Genomic DNA, 13,492 nt, shown 5'->3' on the forward strand with positions numbered 1-13,492 from the left:
CTGTTCGTCGGATATTTTCAAAAAATTCAATGATTTAAACATGTTGCTTCAAGGAAAAAAATTTTAGCATATTTATGTTCAAATGCAAAAATTGAAAGTTTTACTACAAAAGCTAACATATGGAAGAATAGGCTGGAAAATGGTTTTTTTAGAAATGTTTACAGCTACAGATGATTTTATAATTGAAAATAAACTTCCCAATCATTCAACTGTAAGTTATAATTAATCATCTGAAGTGATGGAGGCCATGAAGAGGATGAGGAATGGAAAATCTGTGGGACCCGACAGGATTCCAGTGGAGGTATGGAAGGGACTGGGGGAAGAGGGAATTGACCTGCTGTGGGACCTGTTCATGAAAGTTTGCCAACAGGAAAATATACCCGAGGAATGGAGGGAGAATACTCTTGTCCCCATCTACAAGGGTAAAGGGGATGCACAAGACTAAAAATTACAGAGGAATAAAGTTGATGTCCCACACAATGAAAATCCTAGAAAGGGTTCTTGATGGAAGATTGAGGAAGGAGGGGGAGATTGCAAAGGAACAATTTGGCTTCATGCCTGGTAGATCAACAACAGATGCTATCTTTGGGTTACGGCAGATGATGGAAAAGTTTCGAGAGAAACAATGGGAGCTACACCTGGCATTTATTGATTTGGAGAAAGCATAGGATAGAGTACCAAGGCAAGAAGTCTGGAGGTGTCTGAGGGAGAAGAAGGTTCCAGAGAAATATGCCACGTTGGTACAGGAGATGTACAGAAATGTGAAGACAAGTGTTCAGACCTGTCTGGGACAGACAAAGTTTTCAAGTAACAGTTGGCTTGCATCAAGGGTCAGCATTAAGTCCGTTTCTGTTTAACATTGTGATGGAGGTGGTGACGGAGGAGGTGAGAGAAGATGCGCCTTGGACAATGTTGTATGCAGATTCAAGAGAAGAAGTGGGAACTAAACTGGAAAGATGGAGAAAAGTACTGGAAGAGAGAGGTATGAGACTGAGCAGAAGTAAGACAGAGTATATGTGTTGCACAGTGGGCAGCGGCCAGGAGACAGATCTGGAGCTGGAAGGAAATGTCATCAGGAAGGTGAGGGACTTTAGATATTTAGGTTCAACAGTGGAAGAAGATGGAGGAGCTGAGAAGTAAGTGGGATGCAGGATACAAGCAGGTTGGGGGAACTGGAGGGAGATGGCTGGAGTGTTATGCGATAAGAGGGTGCCGATCAATCTGAAAGGTAAAATCTATAGGACAGTAATGAGGCCAGCTATGACGTATGCTATAGAAACTGTGGCCCTGAGGAAAAATAACATCAGCAGGATGGAAGTAGCAAAGATGAGAATGCTTAGGTGGATGTGCGGTGTGACCAGAAAGGATCGTCTGAGAAATGACTAAGGAGAACAGTGAAAGTGACGAACTTAGGAGCAAAAGATACAGGAAGCAAGGGTGGGATGGTTTGGTCATGTGACGAGGAGGGAGGATGAATATGTGGGAAGAAGAGTCATGCAGATGGATTTGCAAGGAAGGAGGAAGTGTGGGCGGCCAAAGAAGAGATGGAGGGAGCTGGTAGAAGAGGACTTGAGGATGAAGAACCTGGATGTGATGACAGCCCAAAACAGGAGGATGTGGAGGAGACTCATCATCAACAGTGACCCCACTTAAGTGGGAGAAGCTGCAAAAGAAGAATTAATCATCTGAAGTGCCTGGAAACACAGTTTCAGAAATACTTCCCTTCAAATTTTGATTCTAAAAAACTAAGTTGGATTCATGAACCATACTCAATTGAAATCAAAAACATCAGTCATCTGCTATTAAAAGTTCTAAAAGAATTTGCAGAGTTATTAAGTGACACAGCTTGAGTTTCCTAAAAAATGGTTAAATGAATTTTGGCTTGGGATTAGGACAGAATTTTCAACAATTTCTGAAATGGCCCTAAACATATTTCTGCCATTTTGTACTACATATTTATGCGAAATAGAGTTCTCAGCATTGACGATTATAAAATCAAAATAATCGATCAACTCTGAAAAACCTTGAAGATGCTCTACATCCTGCAGTATCAAATATTCAGCCAAGATTTAATTCTTTATGTAAAAATAAAGAAGCACATCCATCTCATTAGTAAGCAAATTTGCTTTCATCTTTAATAAATGGTAAAATTATATGTATACCAAAGAATTGTTTTAAAATAAATTTCTTTACGATTTATTATCAGTAAACATTTGATCCGTCTATCTATTTTATATACCTATATACCCAGTGGCACATAAAAATTTCTTGGGCAAAAAGGGGTCACGAGTGGAGAAAGTTTAAGAAGCCCTGATCTAGATGATGTCTTCGGGACATTATAAGATATCAAAGTTTGCAACTTTCCTTCACAAAAAGAGCTTCCTTCAAACAATTCGCTTAGTGCAGTCTTTTATCCTGTTGAGTACTACCACTTGACTCCTTAGCAAGCGATTCGAAAATGTGAAAGTGTACCCGCTGTCTACTCAAAATCATCAATTATACAAATTGCCACAAGCTGATTTGTCTGAATCTTCAGAAATAGTATTTGCCCTTAGGTTCTGGACACCACTGAAAGCATGTGATATTCAATTAAGTTGTTGTCCTTTTTAGTTTTTCTATAGCTGTATTAACAATGCCTATGAAAAATAAATAAATATATAAAATAAAAATATTAAACTTAAGTGATTCTGGTATTAATATTTAGTGATGAATTCTTCTGCTTATGCTCAATTTTTAGACAAATTTGTTTTATTTTTTCTTCAAAAAGAAAAAAATATCACATTTTTTCTTCAAAAAGAAAAATGTGATATCCGTTTTTATCCTTAGTACTAAATTAATGGTCACTTCCAATTTCAAATCCTCTGTACACTGTTGTATCCTGAACGAGCACGATGATATCACTATCAACAATGACATCATGAATGAGGCTTTTCTTATTTCTTCACTCCATGTGAACTTTTTATCATTATTATTATTATTTGACACCTCCAGGGAGTCCAAAGACTCATCGAGGGAGGGCACCTGCTCTACAGCTCTTTCTCCACCACTCAATTCACCAACTGACCACAATTACACCAATGCCATCTACCGCCGCCCACCACCACTAGTACTTGTGCACATCTTTGTTGAAAGATGGTGTTAGTGTTAGTAATTACCTCTTAACAGTTTCAAAGTCTCAATGACATCACCACCTCTTCTTCTATCCACCAAGCTTTGCATGCCATCCCTCAGTTTATCCTCATAACGAACATTATACAGTACTGATATCATATTTGTTACCGGTTTCTGTACTCTATCCACAGTTAATTTATTCCCTTGAAATTTCTGGGGTCAGAATTTATTATTATTATTACATAACACCTACAGCAGTCCAAAGACTCATCGAGGGAGGGCATCTACACTACAACTCTCCGTATCCACCAACTGCAACCACCTTTGTCTATACCAACCACCACCACTAGTATTTTCACAGACAATCACAAACATCCATGGCGGGATTCGAATCCACAGCCTTTTGGCTGGAAAGCAGATATGCTAACCACTCGGCCAAACAGGCCAGCACAATAGTCCGAATGTGGTCTGAACTCGTCTTTATACAATGGAATGACAACTTATCTCTGCAGGTTAACATATTTTTCAGTATTTCAATAATCTTCTGGGTAACCTTCACTAACTTCACAATATGTTCCCTAAATTTCAGGTTTCTATCAGTCATCACCCAACCAGACTTCTTGCCTTTCATACTTCCTCCTCCTGAGTATGCAGCCTACTGATGTATCCCAATCTTCAAGACTTTACATATAACTGATTTATACTGACAAGCCCATTCATTTGCCCAACTGTCTATTTTATTCAAATCCTCTTTAAGGCCTACCACATCTGCACTATTACTAATAACCCTTTCCAGCTTCACATCTGCAAAACATCTTCCTGCAATCTACTGATAATGTCAATGATATAAAAGTTAAATGCTACAGGTCCCAGTACTGAGCCCTGTGGGACTCCTAATTGTAACCTTCTGCTTCCTTGATACTGCTTGCTCACTGAATGATCCATCATGGTACTTCATGCATTTGAGAGTACAACATAATTGAAGAAAAATACAAAACAGCTGCTTTCAGCAGCAACAAATATGCTAGCCACAGAGCGTAAGATTATGAAACTTTCACACAATACAAAAGTAGACCAGTCACTAAACGATTGCGATTCACAATCATTTAGTGACTGATCTAAATATATGAGGAAAAGAAGTGATGACACATACTCACAAAAAGAGTTTAAAAAAATTCGTATAGATGAAATAATTTCCTGCTGTGAATAGAGAACATAACACTATCCTTGGAAGATGTATGCAAAGTATGAAACAAGGAAAGGAGTAAGTTGCTAAATTGCAAAGAGAATGTGGCAGATGATTCAAATGTGATGAAATTAAGAAATATAAAAGTAATAAATCTCTTGTGATTACATATCAGAGAAAGCTTGTCATAATAAATTTATGCAGAAATCATTTAATTATAACTAAACCTAACACTAATCTTACATTACCAGGTATATAATCTGACGTGAAAACAAACTATTAATATTAAGTAAGGGTGGACATAGTTTAACTTTTCTTGTTCAAAAGAGTAAACTGGATTCAGAATGCATTACAACAAAGTGCAATCTAATTTAAGTATTAACGTACGGCAACTCGAAGAACCATAAAACAACTCGGCCTAGCAGCAATTCCAAGTAAGAAGTTTTCGAAGAACAACTTTAATTTCCAACCAGTAGAGTAGTTACACTTCGAAATTTGGGAACACTTCAGAATAATAATCGAAAATTAATTTTCAAAGGTGGTCGCAAACTGAAAACTGCAACCCCGCATATAGTTAACTAGTATTTTTGTTGCCTTTAGCTGCGTTGCGATCTTGGAAAATGTCTGCATATTACCTTTTAACATATCAAATATAGAACATAACCAACAAACTTCTGGCGGAAAAATCAGATTTCTTTACACTTCTTTTTATTGTACTTCAATAAGACCTCATATGAATAAATTAAGCGTGGTAGTGCAATATTAACTTACCGGAAACGAAGAACAATTTTTCTCCCTCTCTAAGTTTTACTGGAGCATGTCAAAAAAAGTTACAAATTGTAAAAACCACCCATACACACAACACCTCCGTGCCACGCCCGCTGGCCTAGTCTGAGAGGGTGCAATTACGAATACATTTTTCGTTAGGCTTATATTCAGTCAACAATACATCAACACCTTAAATAATATTAACATTATTACTTTTATGCATAAACAGAATTTGACTAAAATATCAATAAAATTTTTGTACGTGACCATCTAACTCACCGTATAATTAAAATTATAGCACTATATATGTGAAACATTAGGTATCAAAACGATACTTGTTGTGAAATGGCTTAATGCTAAGCAACCAGAATACACGTCTTTTAACTAGATGAGTCAAATAGAATCCTCAAAAAATAACCTCATGGTTTTATATTAATTAACGAATAAATACTTAAATTTTTATTCTAAAAAAATCTGTCACTTTCCTCATAATCACACTACTTTCTGTATTGCACATAAAGCCACAAATGAATGCAGGTATATAATTCATTTATTTCATAACATCGAAAACTTACCCTCTACCGATTGGATAGTCGCTTGTTTCAGCTATTGGTCAAAAGGTTTCAAACAGCTGACGTGTCCACAACTTCCTCGTATAATATAATATAGCACACGTGTGCAGTCACTAGATTAGCTGCACGATCTTCAGTTGATGTAACAGTATTTTAAATGCAAATAAGATTGTAGAATTCAACGGTTCATCGTGGAGTCTTTTTTTTTTATTTTGTTTTAATTAAGCAAGAACATTTGTAAAGTTAAAATTTAAGAAGATTCGTAACGTGTGCTGTTATTTGTTTCCATTATTCTACATCAAGAAAGGAAGACAACATTCAGGTATTTATGTTTGTAATAATAAAGAATAATATATACAGTTTAAAATATAGAATAATATAGTACGCTCTAATTTACAAAACGAAACGAGATTTTTCGCGCGTTTTAAATAACACTGATAATTTTTAATCATCTCGCATAACTAATTCATTTGCAATCCAATAACTTCAAATTATCAATCTGAGCACTAATTTTCTGTAAAATTTGTGGATATCTGCAAATTTAAAATGCACGTAATTAACTATAATTTAGAAAAGTAGTGTATGGGAGAGAACTCCGCTCTTTAAGGATCTGCATGCCACAGGATTATTATTATTCGTAACACCTCCAAGTAGTCCGAAGACTCGTCGCTGGAGGACACCTACTGTACAACTCTTCGTCTCCACTACTATACAGAACTTATTTCAGAAATTATGGACTTTACAACCGACGTTTCGATCTTCATATTAAGATCACCTGGAGCATATACAGGACAAGCTAAATTACATTGCATACAGTTAAGCTAGAGAAACAATGAATTGATCACAAGTTATTCTACTGTCATGATCTCTAGTGAAAAAAAAAAAATTATAAACTACATCAAGCTAAATTCTATTTATGATAACATGAATAAACATTCTTTCTTACAGATAGTTTTCTTTCAGTCACAATGATGTTCTATTTTTAGCATTACAATTGTTATTTTTGATTTAGGATCCTGGATTTTCTACAGTCCTGTTTATAGTTGCTCCTAGAGAGGAAGGTTCCGTGGGTCGAATAGATGCCTTCCATATGTTTGGGATTTTTAGACCATCATTATTGTTCAGATTGGGGTGGTTGGTAATAATCTCACAGGCTTCCTTAAATTTGCGTTCATACCATGTTTTGGTGTGATGTGACAACTAGTGCTCTTCTAGTCAATTCTATGTAAGGTGTTCAGGGCATGATCAGAAAGGCCAGCTGCACCATAATTATTATATTTAATGTGTCGTTTATGTTCTTTTTTGTCTGATAGAAATTGAGTGTCCTGTTTCTCCTATATATGGTATGTTACAGATGCAATAAATACTGTATACTCCAGGGTGGGTCTTTCGATGAGTTGAGTAAGCTTTTTAATTTTTCAGGAGGTTTAAAATAAAGGTGACTTTGAGGTTGTATTTTTGTAGTAGTCTGTTTATTTTATCTGATGTCCCTTTAATGTAAGGAATGGTTATAGTTTTATTGTAGTCTGGTTTGTCTTTGTTTTTTATTGAGGTCTTGTAGAGAATTTTGTTAATAGTGTTTTGGCTGTACCCATTTTTTTTTTTTTTTTTGAAAAGTATTGCTGATCACTTTAAATTCGTCTTTCAGTGCCTGTTCACTGGAGCAGATCTTCAGAGCCCTGTTTTTAGAGTATTAATGCCAACTACTTTTTGTGTTGGGTGGTGGTGGGCGTTTATGTGTGTGTATATATTGGCCAGTATCTGTCGGTTTCCGGTAAACAGTGAAGGAAAGCTTGCTAGAAGGAAGACGTGTGACAAGTGTATCTATATTTAGTAATACAGAGTTACCATAAAGGTTAAAACACCTTATGGTAACTTGTTTTGGCGAAATACTTACAAGCTCTGTATTACTAAATCTTGGTATTTCTAAGCCTAGCTCCCACTGACGAGACCTCAATAAAGGTCGAAACCGGTCTGGGTAGTGGCCCCTTGCCTTTAATACAAAACATCATACATCCCCTTCTTGGAGATGTGTTTTGGCATTAAGGGTAAATATTAAGATTAGTGATCGGAGCTTGTTCCACCTTTGCCACGAGTTGCCCTGGTCCTGCACTACCTGTGGGATCAGTTAGACTTGCATCAATTGCAGGCGCAAACTTGACTTTTAGTCTGTTTGCTTACTTGGGAAATGGAGTAAAACCAGGTTTAAAATTGCTTGGTATCTTTAACATATATATATATATATATATAGTGAAACCAGACCAGTGGGATATCTATAACTATAGAATAACACATATGCCACAGTAAATAATTTTTTTATTATGTAAATATTTCATCTTGCATATCATAAGACATCAGTACAACTAATGCACAATGATAGGAATTGAATTAAATACATTATTATTAATATTTGATACCTCTAGGGAGACCAAGGACTCATCGAGGGAGGGCACCTACTTCACAACTGTCTCCGCTACTCAATCCACCAACTGACCGCAACTACACTAACGGCATCTACTGCCGATTACCACCACTAGTATTTCAACAAACATTCACAAAACATCCACCATGCCCACAGCCTTTTGGCTGGAGAGCGGATACACTAATCACTCGGACAGCCAGGCCGACAAATATTTCCATCCGCTGGGAATCAAACCAAGGGCCGATTCAGGTGAGCATTCTACCACTGAACCATCGATGCACATAACTAATGCCAGCAGCACCCAGGGTTCCCAGCTGGGCACCCTCCCAAGTACTAACTGGGAGGGTGACCATCCATACATGCGCATGCTTAAATTGGAATCCCTCTACGTAAACAGTTGTGTGTTAATGAATTAAAACCTACTGTGCTGAAATTTAAATTGCTTAAATTAAATTAAAATATAGCAGATAAATTATTGAATACAATTGAGGATATCGATTTCCCAAACTTCGGGAATAGTGAGACAGTCATTTCGATTAAGATTAGGTCTACGATGTAGGGCTTCAGCACTTTGTTTATATAACCATACGTGGATCTATGTAGTAACTTGACGTTTTGCCATGGATCCTGTGGTTAGCATTTTTGATTCCATGATGTGCAAGGCCAGATTTGTGAGATTTGATAAGGCAGATGTGGTCTTGATGTTCAGAGATATATTTATTTATACATTATTATTATTACGGACAAGTCCAAGGAGTCCTTAGACTCATCGAGGGAGACCCCTAAACATTATGTCAAGAACTATTCAGCATTTGCACAATATCTATCATGCTTTGCTTTAAATTCATTCACAGTCATGGCACCCACAACAGACTCTGACAGCTCATTCACCACTCTCCAAGTAAAAAACCTAGTTCTAACACTCTTGCTCAGTTTCTATGGATGGCCTCTAGTTCTCCCCTACCAGACTGTTCTGAAAAATTTCTTCTGAATTAATCTTGTAAAAACCCCTCAGTAATTTGAATGCCTCAATTATATCACCCCTTTTCTGGCTATCAACCAAATTTCTGTAACCCACAAATCTTCAATCTGTTCTCGTAAGGTTCATTCCATAGACCAGCTATCATCTTGGTCACTCGCCTCTGGATCCTATCTACCTCTTCCCCATCACCAAGAAATCCTGGTGCCCAGTAGTCACGATGGGGTCTTATCAAGACTCGATAAAGAGGAACAATAACCTGCTTGTCTCTTCTCGTCAAAATATTCTTCAGTAACCAAGTGATCTGATAAGCTGATTTAGCCACTTTTGCTGTATGTCCCTAAACTTCAACTCACTATCCACCAACACTCCCAAGTCTCTGGCTTTGTCAATTTCCTGGAGTACAGTTCCACCAATGTGGTATACTGCTGATAATCTTTTCACCCCAAAATGCATAACCATTCACTTTGTCACATTAAACTGAATCCATTCTCCTTAGCCCAGTCCACCAATCTATCTAAATCATCCTGCAAAATTTGATTGCTTTGGATACTAAAGATTTTATGATGCTATATTTCTGAGATGGATGGCGAGTTGACATATTATGGATATAACGGCCTGAAAGAGTTGGGTTTTGGTAGACTGAAGTGGAAATAGATCCAACTTGTTTGTGTTGGATGTGTACATCAAGAAAGCTGATACCTATTGATGATTCCTTTTCATGTGTGAACTTGACATGAGAATGCAGGGTGTTGATTTTTTGTAGAAATGAGTAGACTTCAGGTTCTGTGCGACTCCAAACTGCAATCGACGTAGTGTAGCCACATTGCTGGTTTTGGGTCAAGAGCGAAAAATTCTCTTTTAGGTGTTCAAGAAAAAAGTTGGCTAAGTTAGGTGATAAGAGTGAGCGCACTGCTGTTCTTTCTATATGAAGTAACCTGATGCGATTGTAAATTTGAATAATTCCACTGTCTAGTAGAAATTTTTAGGTTAACAATTCTATTGTTTTTTTGTGAGGGATATTAGTTGAAGAGAGAGACCAAATGTCTGTATCTGCTAGTTTAACATCTTTTATCCTTATGATATTCTATGAAAAAAAATTTTTTTTTTATCGAAGAGTTGAGTAGCCAGCGAGGTGATGGAGAAGGTTCGACAGGAATCTTGATATTTTATAAGTAGGATTGCCTATAGAATTCACAAAAGGTTTGAGTGGACAATTTCTTTTATGTTATTTTGGTGAAACATATATTCTGCTGATATGTAGAAATAAGGTGGTGGTTGTGGCACTGTATAAAATATTGGTTACAACACACCTTGACTCGGATTGTGGTCACCTAGTTTTCACTGTGGTGTGGTGTGGAGACATTGGAGAAGGTCCAGAGATGAGTGACTAAGGCAGTAGTATCAGGACTGGAATGTTGTTTGTTGAGAGAGGTTAACAGAATACTAACTTCTCTCAATAACCAACATTTAAGTTAGTGAAGGGATTTTATTAGTAATACAGAGGGGATTATAAAGAAAAAAAGGTGAGAAGGAAAGAACAAGAGGCCATTCCTGGAAGTTGTGTAAGAATGTGGTAAAGAAGGGTATCAAGAGTAGAATATTAGATGGAGAATTGTGGATGAATAGGACACGTTATGAGAATGTGTTATGAATGTAATAAGTGTTGAGGATTTTAAGGTTTAATATGATAAACATGCTGATGGTTGTGAATCTCACACAAAGAGTCTGCAGAATATTATTATTACCCAAGACCCCATTGAGTCAGACTCATCCGGGAGGTCCTTTTATCATACACACAGTTCATCATACCGTGCTTTAAACACACTCAAATTCTCTGCAGACACCACACTCTCAGGCAAGGCATTCCAATCATTCACAACTCTGAATGAAAAAAAAAACCTGCTTCTCACATCCTATTTATACAGTTTCCAGGGATGACCTCTGGTTCTCCCCTGATCTCCAACTATTTTCTGTAGAACCTCTCCAGCATTAATCCTATAACAACTCCTTACTAACTTATAGGTCTCTATCATATCTCCCCTCTTCCTCTTGTCCACCAGACTATGCATATTGCATCTTCTCAATCTTTCTTCACACTCGACATTCCAAAGGTTGAAAACTACCTTAATCAGTCACCTCTGGATCCTTTCCAACATCTCTTTGTCCTTCTGAAAACCAGGTGACCAAATCTGGGCACAATAATCCATTGTGCCCAGATTGTGTGTGTGGCCTAATCAAAGCCTTGTAGAAGTAGGGAGATTCTTGTTCCATTGTACAAGTCAGTGTTCTCCACATCATTCCCAGAAGCCGGTGTGGTGTCTTCACAATTTTGGCTGTGTGTGTGTCCCCTAAATTTCAGATCCTTATCCATTATCAACCCCAGATCTCTTATTTCCTCCGACAAATATACATGTTGGTATGATGATAATTTGCACAAGCTAATATATCAGCGACGTGTGACATACGTATGCTTGCTGAACATTTAGAAATGTGAAATATTTCATCATTTTTTTACAGGTTTACCTATTGTTCAATGAATTTTAAAATTTCGCTATGTCCATTGTTAGGACGTTGCTATATAAAAAACAACTTTTTGTATTGGCATATAAACATTTTATTAAAAACGATCATATACATTTTGCTTATTTTTTTTTTATATACTTGCCATGAAATTTATTATTATTGCACGACACCTATAAGGACTTATCATGGGAGGGCACTCCCATGATAAGTCCTTGTAGGTGTACTTGTAGTCATACTTTGCTGCACACATCTGTCTTCCATACTACTAAATTCTCCAACCTACACAACAACAACACTAGTACCATCGTCACCACCAACAACACTATTTTTTTGTTTGTAAATTGCATGTGTTCTCATGCCCAATTTGCCTGTATGCAGGATGAATAACCCTGCTACCTCCATATGAGTTTGGATACCTCACCTTCATTTGAAACAGCCCATATAAAGATTCTTCTTGTCAGGGCTAGAATCGACCCTAGGCCTTTTCCAATTGAAGGGCACAAAGTTCAGCTGTTCTTCCAGTTATGCTAGAGAGGCACTTCATATGTTTAATAAACTGTGTTATATACTTAATTTGCTGTTCTTCCAAAAACTATCACACTATGTAGGGAAAATATCAGGAAATTTTTTTAGTTTTCATACAGGAAATATTGAAAATTAAAAAAGGTATCTCATACTGGCACCTGTTGTTTTACATATATAAACACAAAAAAAAAAACCCAATGCTTATTACTAATACACTTTCATTCAGAAGCATCAATAACATATCTATCTTAGACACATCATTGAGTTTAAGGCACCAGAATATAAACTATTAACAGTCAAAGTAAGACTCCAAAATCTCTCAAGGGAGTCCCAGCCCACAAAACAATGGTGATACCTAGAAAATTCACTGTAGAAACATCAAAAAGACTGGATACCTATCTTATCTTTCTCCTGCTTGGAGAAAGATAAGATAGGAATTCTCTGGAAGTGAGTCAATGGCAAATAACACAGGATGCAGCTGGTTCAATTAGAAGAAAAAGAGACTCATGGATTTCACAATGGGATCTGTTCAAGGGAGCAGATGGAGAAACAGAGTCACAGGGAATAAATGATACTACTACACAGAGAAATCAGAAAAACATCAGACCAGACAAGAAAAATATGCTAAGAAATGCTTCCTGGTGGTAATGTACTTAAAGTGCAATAGCTTCTTAGGCCCACTGCTGTCCTAATGGTTTATACTAACTATCCCATTCTGATGTGTTACCAATGATACTAACATAGTCATTTTTTTGCAAGTTTGTACAGTCAACTACCTGATTGGTATGTGTCTACTCACTAAATAGCTTCCCCCTAAAAGATCTAATTTCCCTGATTTTGCATATCCTCTTTCACTTCATTCAGCAATTCCAGACAGTACACCAAATCCATTCAGATTCAAACCATCCTTCTTATATAAATAGTTTAGTCTGTCAGACTCACTCCATACATCCACAAATTCCACATCATTCTTCTTGCATAACTATGCATTGATTCATTTACTGTTATGGTCCTCCTTCTTAGCTCAACTCTGTCATACTGTGACAAGTGACTCGCTGTTTTAATTTTCACTCTTTTGTAACTTTCAGTAGCTCCTTCACGTCCTTCCTCATACCATACTTTTCTCCTTTCAAATCATTCATTCTAGCCCAAACAATAAATTTTTTTCACCTTACATTTTTGCATTCTAACTATGCTACAGAGGTCTATGTGGAATCCTGTCATATGCCTTTTGCCAAGTCTAGCAGTATCACTGAGTTCTCATTTATGTTATCTAACTCAAGCGCAGTTGTGGCCCGTACATAAGCACTGCAGCACCCCCAAGGAAAAATTTAAATTGTGTTTGTGTTTATAATTAATAACAATTACAGCATTATATAAATGCAATACAACATGTTAGAGGT

General features: G+C 36.9%; 2 protein-coding genes across 3 annotated transcripts in view; one reads left to right on the forward strand and one right to left on the reverse strand.

The window, feature by feature from the left end:
- Arpc1 (Actin-related protein 2/3 complex, subunit 1A) overlaps positions 1-5,597 on the reverse strand; it is a 380,782-nt gene extending 375,185 nt beyond the window's left edge. Inside the window, exon 1 of one of the 2 annotated variants that reach the window (XM_090398241.1) lies at positions 5,345-5,597. The gene's annotated coding sequence lies outside the window, so the exon portion shown is untranslated. Of the gene's footprint in view, positions 1-5,068; positions 5,197-5,344 lie in introns of those variants that run through there. The other variant, XM_090398242.1, reaches the window with a different exon arrangement.
- A 127-nt stretch (positions 5,598-5,724) lies between these two features.
- LOC150102842 (calumenin-like) overlaps positions 5,725-13,492 on the forward strand; it is a 58,509-nt gene continuing 50,741 nt past the window's right edge. The window contains exon 1 of the mRNA XM_090398243.1: positions 5,725-5,959. The gene's annotated coding sequence lies outside the window, so the exon portion shown is untranslated. The remainder of the gene's footprint in view (positions 5,960-13,492) is intronic.

Source organism: Typopeltis vanoorti, chromosome 9 (assembly GCF_054136105.1).
Source record: "Typopeltis vanoorti isolate ZY-2024b chromosome 9, IOZ_Tvanoo_1.0, whole genome shotgun sequence".
NCBI classification, from domain to species: Eukaryota; Metazoa; Arthropoda; class Arachnida; order Uropygi; family Thelyphonidae; genus Typopeltis; species Typopeltis vanoorti.